The sequence below is a fragment of the Nestor notabilis genome, unplaced genomic scaffold, assembly GCF_000696875.1.
Source record: "Nestor notabilis isolate BGI_N333 unplaced genomic scaffold, ASM69687v1 scaffold2731, whole genome shotgun sequence".
Lineage (NCBI taxonomy): Eukaryota > Metazoa > Chordata > Aves > Psittaciformes > Psittacidae > Nestor > Nestor notabilis.
Window position 1 is genome coordinate 39,888 of NW_009915899.1, and position 12,756 is coordinate 52,643.

The window sequence follows — 12,756 nt, forward strand, 5'->3', positions numbered from 1 at the left end:
CAACTGTCCTGTGATTTTTCTTTTTTTTTTTTTTTTTTCCGTTCCTCTTTCTTGTTACAGTTCCCATTTCTGAAGTTTGCTTAGCTGTGACAAAGTGTTCTCTAACGTTTTTGGAGTGCAGTTTTGCTGTGATCTACTGTATCCTTAAAACACTCTTTTTAGATAAAATATTTTGAATCTTTATCAGTCACTTGTCTTTTATAGAGTCTGTACTTGAGCACTTTTCAAGGTTCAAGGTTTAGTTTCTCCTGCTTTGAAAGCAAAAGTCTCTAATCTTGATGCTTAATGTTGACAAATTCTTTGTCTGCTACTCTGTATTATTCTAGCTGAAGGATAAAGTGACAATGTTTCTATTGGTCTTATACTTTTAAATAAATAGTAATCAAGCTGTTGAAGTTCTTACTGTGAGGTAGCTTTAATTTATTACTACATTTTCCTGAATTATCACATCCCAAAACATGATCAACTTTGGGTGATAATTTTGTCTTTAATATTGCCAGTTGGCAATAATATATATACATTATAGTTTTCTATATTTTTTATTTTGGTATAATGTTGGTTGTGCCATGTTCAAGACCTGCACTTCTCATGACTGCTGTGGAGAGATACCAGCAACCGAATTCAACTGCAGGCAGAATATATACCTCAAGGGCAAAAAAACCCCAAACAACCCAGGATTAGCTTCCTGGGATATAGCTTTTACAAATGAATTGAAGATGGGAAGCATTTCCTTTGGAATTCTATGTATGGATGATGCTAAGATCTTCTAATAACAAGCAATGAGAAAATTTTTAATAACTTAATAACACAGTAATACCTATGTAATCGCTTTGACTACCCAAAATGTATTATCTTGAATCAAATGCTAATAATTTTTAATAGTTTCTTCTGATTAGGGCCGTTTCCGTTTTAGAAGATAAGCCTATTTGACGCTACTTGTTCTTACTTCAAACTGTGCATGTTTGGTAAGAATCCAGTGTTGCAGGTGTTTGTTTGTATTCAGTATTTGTACAGATATTAACAGCTTCTCATGTATTTTCAGTCTGCTTTTGTGCCCAGTATGTGTAAGTCTAAGAAAATGTGTAAGTCTATTTTATCTATTTGTAAATAAAAGGTTAGAACAGTTATGAACAGTGAGTTGATGAGAATAAGATTTTTCTAACCATTTTTGCAATAGCTAGATAACTGTAATTAAAGCAGTTAAATTCTGTGGTAGGCTGTAACTTGCACTACAACTTGCTTGATTATTTGAATGTAAATTGTATCTGAAAAGATTTGTGATGCTGTCATTTTAGCATCAATCATCAGTGGTGGCTTGTGAGGAAGTAAATCTCAGCAAAATGTTTCTCCAGTGAGTTCATTCTCTAAGGCAAAATGATTGTGCCACAGGCCTTCCCTCCTCACCCATTTCCCTTGTGTCCTTTATGGTAAAGGCTTCTTACTAAGGCCTTTTTTCCTGATTGTGAACTGTGTTTTTCAGTAGATCATAAAGGAGTTGTAGGTACAGTGATGCTCAGTTTGTCGAATGTAAGCACGAGGCATAGAACTTCCAAAAGTGCCTTTTCAGGAGGTGGCTGTGCAGCCAGGCATGGCACACACCACAGCTGATTCCCTGGAACCACTGGTTCGTTGATGAGAATGTAGTAATTATTTTGTCTATTGTCTTTGATAAAACTTTGGAAGGATGTAAGTCATAAAGTTGTTGATAAATTACAAGCTTGACTGAAACAATTGTGTTTTTATAGGCAATTTGATTAGAAATTTATACAGAGTGTGAATTAAAACTTTAGTTATGATCTGCAGGCCAGTACAGTAATTGAGTGTTGTGGATAGCTACAAAGTTAGCTCTTGCATGACTTGTGTCCAGGAATCCTAGAAGAATGGACATTCTTTGACTGAAGTAAAGCTTGGGGAAAATATGAATCTTAATATTTATTTTAGCACAGTTATTTACTTTTTGGAACGAAGGTTGAGATATACAGTTCTCTATATTGCACTGACATGAAGGACCACCGAAAGTTTATTAGTGCTTTATGTGACTCCTGTTCATGGGCATGAGTGTGTTCCAGCTTCACTGCACACACTGCCTCCTCAAAGCAGGTTAGGAGTGGCTCCAGGTTGCAAGGTGATGGTCCTGTATGAACTTCTACTGCTGGTCCCAATTGCCAGAAGACAGTCGAGTGGGTGAACTCTGTATTGGCAGGCCTTAGGCCAGACCAGGTATCATCCTTCATCCCAAAGCTGTCACAAAATAAACACAAAAGCTTTGTTTGCTGTACCTGGTTTAACAGAAGGGCAATAATCTGCCCATATCTGACCCGTACTTATTTTGTATGTCTCTGGTTTCCAGAACAATATATATGTACTACAGTCATCACCATAGCCAGAGTCCTGCACCATATAGACACTGTGGCCAATTGCACCATAAGGATGCAGTGGCTCAGTTTACAACAGTTCATCGACTGTTAATCCAATCATTCTGTCCTGATAATCAAATCAGTCAGCTCCAGAAGCATGTGCCTGCAGGATTACACGTACACTCCCAGGCTAACATGAAAGGAGTAAAATATTGGAAGTTATAGTAAAGGTGAATACCAGGATGTATATGGTATCCTAGTGTAATTTTTAGTGATGTTATTTGAACTTAAACCATACAATACTATGGGTTTGGTATTCTGAACATATGTGTGTTGTTTTTAGATTTTACCTGCTGGTGCTAACTGCTGTGAGCAATGCACAAAACTCAGTTAAGTCATACTATTAGTACATGATGTATTTTCTAATAGAATGTATAAATTGAAGATTTTAGTGCGCGTTCTGCAGACATTCAGGTGTGTTTTGACACTGCCATCAAATTTCTTTTGAATAACTGTCTTCCCAAAACTACTTTCTCCTTTTTCTTTAAGCAAAACTGTTTTCATGTGTTGTATGCTGCTATAGATCAGTTGCACTTTTTAATGCTGAATGCATTTATTTTATTTATAGTAAGAAGCATTTGAATGCTGTTTATCATTGACCTCTGAAAGATTTTAATAAATAGAGGACATATTCATAAACATTGATGATTTGTTATGGATGATCATTTAGATCCCATTTGTGTATGGAACAGTTTCCATTTTAACTAAGTGTGACTGTTGACATCTAGTACACACGTGTGTAAGACTTGCATTTATTCTAGGTTCAGTCTCTGAACTGGGGAAAGTCTACAGCAGTAATTTGTCTCAATTGGAGAAAATCAGCTGGATATAACAGTCGGTGCTGTGACCCCACCTCTACATATTCTGCTGTGTGGCACTTCTATTTTGGCCTAGATTTAGTGGAGCCTCTCAAGATCAAATATCCATGCTACAATGTGTGTTGAAACTGTGCAGAGCTGTTATTTGCTTGAAGCATGACAGATAACACCATTGCATTGGTAGATTTCCATTTCCAGTTTATGTTTCTCCATAAAGAATCCCCATCACGTACACAAAGCCTGGTCTGTGAACAAAACCGTTGCACAGTAAGTGGAAATAGCGTGGAGAGGAGAAGGATTTGCTTCTAAATTGTGCTATTGCTCTGAACCAAAGCACTAATATAAACATAGCCTTGTTATGTTAGTTGGAGACTTTCTTCTGTATTTAAAGATAACAGACAGAGTACGAAGGCAAATAGATGCTATTCTGTTAACTTATTATTAAATTAATTTAGCCTGAGATGAATGTGAGGACAGATAGGAACATGATATGAATAGAAAATGGATTTGGAATAAACCAGTGCTCATTGAATATTTACATGCCTACATGTATGTTTATTTTGCTCATTCTGTTTTTTGTTGCCCTCCCCCAGCAACTGTACTTTTAGTTGAATCTCATGGAATCTTCTCTTAAAGTATGATCTTTATATATATATATAACACGCACATATACCTTTACACACAGAGAATATACCTTTATACAGCTTACAAATATGCCCAAATTACAGTGCTTTAGACTGAGAACTTCCTTTTGAATTTCACACTTACTTTTATTGACCTGAACTAAAGATCTTCCACTTTGAATTAAGATTGCATGTCCTTTTTCTGACCACAGCATAATGAAGTGGCCACTGTGCCTGTCCTGCCCATAGGTGTTTGTTGTCCTCTGCTGAAAGTTGCAGTGCTCTTAGATGTCAGAAAATACTGCATACGCGGCTGCTCTCCAAACCAGTTATTTCAGGATGCCTACATTAGCTCAGGTATTCTTAATATCTAAACCGGGTCACTTTGACAGAACTACATTAGGGAATAATTACACAAGAAGTTGTGCTGACAGATAGGGAGGAGCTGTTGTCTCTGAGTACAGGGCAAGGAGGAGCAGTTGCAGTCCTGCCATTCTCACCTGGTGTAGTGTAGCTGTAGCCAAACAGCACTTTGGCCTGTAACCTTACCTTGTTCTGGTCTGTTTTTTGAAAAAATGTAAGTGGTATATTTTGTTAATAAAAGCAATTAAAATCAAAGTATCTGCTTCCTCAGGGAGAGAAAGCAAATGCGAACCAGTTCTAACCACATTCATGGAAGGGAAATTTACTGTTTTACAGACAGGAAATCTCAGATGTAATTATGCTATGTGGGATTATAATTTGGGCACTCCACTGCTGGATTTTATTTCTGAGCAGTGTGTTGTTTTTCTGTCAGTTTTTCTGTTGGCTGAGGTTTTGTGTGTTATTGATCACTACTCCATGTGGGGAAAGTGATAACTTAGCATGCTAAAATAAACTGGGAGATGTTATCTTTTGCCACCCATATAGTTTGGCTGATAACTTTCCCTCATACTTGTTTTATCTTTTCTTTTTATATAATTTTCCATTCTATTTTGATTCTACTGCAGCACTTGGAAAGTAACCATTAGTGGCAAATCCTGGCAGTACAGAATCTTTTAATTGCTAAAAAGAAATACTACCCTGTGGCACAAGGCATTGGACACTGTAGAAATGGTAGTTTAGATGAACTGGTTGTTACTAGCATTTCTGCCATGATTATGGCAAAGGATGTGGTCTTGCTCTTCCCCTGGTGCTTAAGGGCACTCTGCCAGTTTTTAGCTCCAGACTATCTTGGCATAAAACCAGAAAAGCACCTGCTCAGCTCCAAGGTAACAGCAAGGTAACAACAGGGGAAAAGCAATACTACCCATGCAGATGTTATGTAGGTGTTCCAACAGGTTAACTGTATTATCAAACCACACTGTAACTGGTGTGTCAGGAAATAGAAATGTAGACCTTTTTCCCCACTCAGATTCCCCCCCCCCCCCATTTTTTTCCTTTATTTTAATATTTGGATGTAATTTGTTAGTATCTTCTAACATAAGATTTTGAGGCATTTTGCATTGTATTTCACGTTATGTCACACCAGTGTACACCAAAGTAGATGTGGAAGACTTGGAAAAGCTTTCTTTTTTTCAGTAGAAAAAGAGAAGTACAAACATGTAGTCACTATTTTTGCAGTGAAAGAGTTTAAATAAGCCACTAGCTCAGGATGGATATTCCTGTTCTACACTAAAACCCTGTGTACATCATGGGAGCATTCCAGTTCCCTCTTCCCAGCTCTGGATGAGAAACACTTACGTAGCTGTCATCATCACCAAAGTATTGAGGCAGAATATTCCTAAGCAGTTTTTCAAGTGGTCCTGGGGGAGTTAGACTAATAGAGCTGAGGCAATCCAAAAAGTCCCTCACTAAAGCTCTGAAGCCACAGGATAAACTGTGTATCACAGGTTAATTGCTGTAATTTTTGTGTTGTAAATAAAATAGAAAGAAGTTGTCTTCAAGAAGAATTAATGGGTTAGGAAAAATACCTCCTTTTAATCAAATAAAGCAATGTCAAAGTAGGTTTTGTTGCAGGTTTGAACAATACAGCTAAATATAATAGTTTTCTTTATGCATTTCTGTTTGCTCTATAAATCGTGGGGTTGAGAATGGATTTCTGCATCTCCCGTTCTAGAGTTCATCTGTTACCTCTGCAAGGTAGGTGGTTTTTTGGATGAGAGGGATGGCTTTGTGCTTGCAAAGGGCATGTCCTTTATAGGTGGCCTTTCAGTATTGAAAGACATTAGTAGAACTTTGTGCCTAGTAATCAATGCTGTTTCTTACAAAGATTTCCTGCTAGAAAATAAAACTACCTTCCTAGTGGTAGAGATCTTTCTCTGAGAATCATGGTTTTAAAATCTGTTTTAGACAGTTGAGAGAGGATAACCAAGACTATAGTAGTAACTGGTTTTGGTTTTGGGTGCTTTTTGACAATATATCAAGTTTGATTCGTTGGTTGGTTTGTAAGTTTTAATTTAATATTTCTAGCTTAATACTTGAAGGTCTTTTTACTCAGTCTCTACTAAAAAATGAATGTATATTTCTCCATAATCACTTTATTATTAGGGGTAGCATTTTTGTTAAGGTGCTCTTAAATAACATTTCATGGAAAAACAATAGCTCCATTTTTCTAGCTGCATGGTTTTTTAAGTCCAGTGACTTTACTAAAAAGTAAAATAACCAGAACAAAAATGTTTTTTCACATATTTTAACATTTTAAATAATATTTGGACTGTTTATATTGTATTATAATACATGTAAAATGTATTGAATTGTACAACTGAGTAACAAGGTGAAGGTGGAGCTAGTTTGTGTTTGATTTTCTTTGTGTGTTGCTCTTTTGTTTGATTTTTTTTAAGACCTATTCAAACAGAGCTGTGCAACATCCTAATGACAGGACAGCGTAGTACATCTGCAGGGTATCACATGAATTGTAGGATGTGTAAGTATTATAATCTCAGCAGTAATGTAATAGTAATCATTTAACCTCACTGTAGAAAACCAGGCAGTACATTATGATAATGTGCCACATACAAGACTAAGGGATACTCTTAAGAGAATTTGCTGTCAACAATCATATGATTTGGTAATGAATCATACTCCATATGTGTATACCATATATATGTATATGGTATACATCTACATACGTATTTTCCACCCTTCCAAACCTTTCTGTAGACGCTCCATTTGGACAATGCCATTCCAGTAAATGTTACTGATCTTCAGAGGTGGTCCTAGGTATGTGTGGTCTTGGCTTACATGCGTGGACTTTGTTGATGAGGGGCTAGGAGTTAAATTTATAAGTGAAATGAATGATAGTCCCATCCCTTCTCCTTGCTTTTTTAATAACCAGAAGGAAGATGGAGATGGGGAAGAAAGCTGTATTGGTCCCTTAACTGAAATTAAATAGGCTGGAGGATTTACCAGAAGGATCAGTCTGAGTAGGAGAAATTAAATAAGAAGGGGAAATATTAAAACTAGCTTTGAACTTATATCTCTTTTTCTGTAAAAGAGTTCCCTTTCTGCAGGAGTAGCATGACTGGCATGAGTTTTGGGACAAGGCATGAGCCTCTGTCCCTGCAGCTGCTGCTGTCTGCCCTGTGGGCTTTGCTTCCTGGTGTCTGAATTCCTCTAGCCTGTGGGTCCCACATGCAGTTGTAGCATGTGCATGCTTAATATTTGTGACATAAATATCATCTCTATTTGCAGATAAGTGAGGCATGGTAATTTGTTGAAGTATGTGTATCAAAGACTGGCCAAAACAAGTTCTCTGTTTTCATGAGAAGAACAGCCTCTAGAAAAATATTTGTCTCAGTTTCTGTGCTGTGCTGTACTGTATTGTCCCTGGTAGCAGAAGGATAGCTTATTGTAAGTAAGAGATACTCTCATATGCCTTACGCTAAGCAAGCAAATTATTCTGACAATATCAAACTGATAAGTTTTGTAAGGTAAACACACTGTGTTTATACAGCATATTTAAACATGAGCTCTATATTCAGAGAGGGAAATCCTATCCACATCGAAGTTGGTGTCAAAACTTTGCTGGGGCCAGTGCTGCTTGTCAACTGTAATTTCTCGTATTCAGATTCTTCTACATGCAAAATACTTAGTGAAGAACAATTTTGGTGGTTTAGAACATCTTTTATGAGATGGAAGTAACAATCAGAAGTTTAAGGAGAGGAATTTTCAGTCAGCAGTGAAAGACTGTAAGCTATAGAGCTCCAATACAGAATTACAGAACTACAAGAGTATCTTTAAATCTATCTACACTTAACAAATTATTTACATGCAAGTTACTTAAATCTGCCCATGTCTAATGTTTAATTTTCCTTTTTAACAGGTAGAGAGAATTGTTGACAAAAGGAAAAACAAGAAGGGAAAAACAGAGTATTTGGTGCGATGGAAAGGATACGACAGTGAAGATGATACTTGGGAGCCAGAGCAGCACCTTGTTAATTGTGAGGAATATATACATGAATTTAACAGACGCCACAATGAAAAGCAGAAAGAAAGCACATTAACCAGGACAAATAGGACCTCTCCAAATAATGCCAGAAAACAAATCTCTAGATCTACCAATAGTTCTTTTTCAAAGACATCTACTAAATCTTTAGTTATGGGTAAAGACCATGAGTCAAAAAATAATCAACTCTTTTCTGCCACCCAGAAGTTCCGGAAAAACAGTTCACCATCTCTTTCTGGAAGGAAAAATATGGACCTCGCAAAATCAGGTATTAAAATCTTAGTGCCCAAAAGTCCAATTAAGAGCCGGACAACAGTTGATGGCTTCCAGAACGAAAGCCCGGATAAAATGGACCATATAGAGCAGGATCAAGAAGACTCTGTAGCACCAGAAGTAGCAGCAGAAAAACCAGTGGGAGCTTTATTAGGACCTGGTGCAGAGCGTGCTAGGATGGGGAGCCGACCAAGGATACATCCATTAGTGCCACAATTGCCAGTGCCAGTAACAGCCACAATTGCATCAGCATTAACAATAAATGGAAAAGGTAAGTGTACAAGTCGGTCATTTTTGTGTAGATTTTTCATTTGACTGATCCTTTTTGCTATTGAGATGCAAACAAATTACCCACTCTGTTTCAGCCATGTTAAATCAAGTCTGGAGAACTTCACAACTTTATTTTACGTAATTATATGACTACAAAGCCATTTTGAATTTTGCCAGCTTTTGCTTTCCTCGCAGAGATTCATTGATATTTGTGTTTTCAGAATCACTGTAGGATACATCTGTGTTTGCCTTGACATTGTGTGGTACACATATTCAGTGTACCATTTCCAGGGATTATCTCATTGCTTTAAGTTTATTTAAATAGGTCAAATTTGGTATGAATATTAGAGACATAAATTATGGGAATAGATCATAAAATCATAGAATGGTTTGGGTTGGAAGGGACCTTAAAGATCATCTAATTACAACCCCCTTGCCATGGGAAGGGACATCTTCCACTAGACCAGGTTGCTCAAAGCCCCATCCAGCCTGACTTTGAACACTGCCAGAGATGGGGCAGCCACAGCTTCTCTGGGCAACCCGTGCCAGTGCATCACCACCCTCACAGTGAAGAATTTTTTCCTAAATCTCATCTAAATCAACCCTATGTCATCTTGAATCCATTCTCCCTTGTCTTATCCCTTACATGCCTTTATAGAAAGTCCCTTCTTATTAGGCCCCCTTTAGGTACTGGAAGGTTGCTATAAGGTCTCCCCTGAGCCTCCTCTTCCCCAGGCTGAACAAGCCCACCTCTCTCAGCCCATTTTCATAGGAGAGGTGCTTGAGCCCTCTGATCATCTTCGTGGCCCTCCTTTGGACTTTCTTGAGCATTCTTCATAACAGTTGATGTATTTATTTTATTACAAATTTTGCCTGGAAAAAAACTTGTGACAATGATGTAGTTTAAAAACCCAAAGTTGGTAAGTTTTGTTTCAGTGAAAATTTGAGCCAATTGTGGAACTACTTATGCTTTCTGCCTGGATTGAATTCTGTCTTCATTCTATTTTATCAATATTTCGTTGTTTATAACTCATTTGATATTGAGAGCTTATCTAGGTTTGATGCCTGGCTTGCTAGTATCTCAGTAGATGACAGGTTATTCAGCTTGTACTGCAAAATTTGTGATACTAGTGAAACCCAAAGCGCTTTTGTGCGAGGAAGCTGGTTGTTCCCTTCACCCAGGTGAGACCCTCGTCTAAGACTTCATGTGCTCTGAACCTCATCTCATCCCTGACAGACCCAGGTTGTTGTGCAGTCACAGGTGCTCTTGTAAGCATGCTTTTGAGGCTCAATTTTCAAGTGTAATACTGTGTCCTTAAATAAAATGCAGTGCGTAGTATCTGCAGGTATGCTATTGATGATGGCTTGCTGGAAAAATTGCTTGAAAACCAAGGACTGGGCTTGCCAAAAAATGTGCTCAGAGACAAACTATACGGGCAAAAAATGTGTTGAAGACTTTGGGAGAGTTTGTGTTGGGTGCCCCACTGTTGCATTCGGATTGCTTGCATTCAGATTTTCTGAGAAAACAGCTGTGGAAAAGCAGTGGACAAGGGAGCTCTTGGAGCAATGTCAGGTCATGGACCAACCCATTTTGCTGCAGATGAACTAGGTAACCATGGTAATGCACACATAGATGCCAGGAATATCTCTTCCTTTGCATGGGCTAAAGAAGGAATGTAAATCTCGGAAGATGCAAACAAAGCTAGAGGGGAAAATGCAAGAAATGCCAGTACACGAGTTTTCTGAATAGGTGAGGTAGAGGAGTGTGTGTGCACGCATGATAGGTTTGTGATAATTAATATGCATTTTGGAGTATGGTGGTGTTCCTAGTGAAGTGATTGATAAGCTCTGCTTTTGCCTCATGGCATTCAGAAAAGAAAATGCACACAAAGGGCCTTTTGGGGTAGATGAGTAACCACAAATGAGTAAATCATTCCCACCAGTTTTTTGCTCAGGTAATTGTGGTATGGTGAGGGCCCAGTTACAGGGCATCAAGTAGAAGTTGAGAGGCCTGCGCAGGAACAGAGGTGACACATAAAATATTACCTAAGGTTCATTTATCCAGTTCACTGAGATGTTGCAATTTCCTCAACTGCCGCCACATCCTTCAGCTCTTCTTAGGCATTTATCTGGGCAACTAGCAACGAATGCTATTAACTGATCCTAGGGATGATGGCAATACAAGTTTTTTCTCGTACATTTTCATGAGATCTTAAGGTGTAGATCAAAGAAGAAGAGCCACTGAGATAGTCATGATATGCAGATGCCCAAAAATACAGAGTATGTTTCAGCCTTCTGCCTGCTGCTGGAGGAATATTAGTGCAAGTACATTAATTGAGGCTTTCCCTCTTTGTCCTGATACAGTCACCAATCCCCAAGCTGAGTACTTCATTGCACTGGGAAACGGAAGCTAAATACTCAAATTTACTACAACTTTGCAGGCAGTTGTGCTTATCTGCAACACTTTGGAGAGTAACATACAAATCATGCAGTAATTCTCAGATTATAAAACTTGGAAACAAAGTTATAAACAAATGAACAAAAAAAACCCCCAACCCTTTACATTTATATCTTGCATCAGTATTTTTTCCTAGCTTTTAGGATTTCTTGGGCAGGTATCTTTTTCACAGAAGCCCAGGCTCCAACTCAGCTGTTCTGCATGGCCAGAGTGGACCTTTATTTAGAAGAAGCCAAGAGAGGCAGCCCTGTCTCCTACAGCTAGCTTGGCCTTGGAGCTTTCTGGGCTGATCCATTCTCTATCTCTTCATTAAAGCTGTGCTCTTCTCCTTGCCATTTTTATTTTTAACTAACTTCACACTGCTACTCATTAAAAATGTAGTAAATCGATGCTTCGTTCCCTCCTCTGCATGGGGCTGTCACGGTGCAGGATCCCATTTCACTCCTTACTTAGGACATTGCTTCTGTCTTAAATGGACACCTATCACATTTTCAACACCAGCCTCAGGAATCATACATCATGAGAGGTATTCATGGCACAGAAACACCCTCAAATTCATACCTTCATCTTCATATGCACCAGATCTGGCATATTAATAATACAGATGATAGATCTGGCATTTGGAGCACTCTTACAAACTTCCCACCTCCTCCACATACACCTTCTGCTAATTTTAAAGAGTTCCTACTTCCACATGGAGCATGCTGTCAGGAAGACAAAAGCAAGTTTTGAAAAATAATTTTTACTTGAGCTGTTTTAGAAGTTATTATTATAACAATTTTCTTGAAAACCCCCAGTGGTCGAAACAGAAATCATTAATTGGAAAGCATAACTTCGAAAGATTCTAGAAAAATATATACAACACTTTAAAAATTTTAGACTTTTTTTAATTAAAGCCAAATTAGATCTTGATTTTTTTTAAGTAATATTGGAAAAATAATTTAAGATTTTAGTATGAAAACACTGTTCCTAATCTTGAGATTATTGCTGTGACTGCTTTTGTGTGACTCATGTTAGTTTTTTAGTCCCAATTCAGGATGGTGAAACTCTTCAGTGTTTAGTCTATTCTTTTTTTTTGTTTTCCCCAGCTTTGATTTTTATTTTCATTTCATTTATAGTAAAAGTACACACCAGGAAAAAAAAAAGAACTTGTATGCATAGGAATATCCCATGACCGCAATTACTACGAAATACTGGTATTATTGTAGTACCTAGTCTGGCTTGTCACAAGACAAACTGCCATGATGCAATTCTTGTTCCAAAGTTCCTACAGTCTCAGAAAAGGCAACCAGCAAATATTTATACAAATATGCAGGAGTACCAGGGGAATAAAATAACAGTAATGTTTGCTCTGGGAGTTGGTGCTTTCAGCACACTAAAATCTAGCTGCTATCCAAAGCATGTTTTTAAACAAAGAGAACCGTTGTACTGAATGTTCATATTTTAAAGGCTTGGCCTTGAAAACAGGGTC

At 37.8% G+C, this 12,756-nt stretch overlaps 1 pseudogene across 1 annotated transcript; it reads left to right on the plus strand.

Moving 5' to 3' along the window:
- Nucleotides 1-8,137: 8,137 nt before the first annotated feature.
- On the plus strand, nucleotides 8,138-8,872 carry LOC104413368 (annotated as a pseudogene). Its single transcript, XR_719968.1, has one exon. The product of XR_719968.1 is annotated as a chromodomain Y-like protein pseudogene (transcript).
- The last annotated feature ends 3,884 nt before the right edge of the window (nucleotides 8,873-12,756 follow it).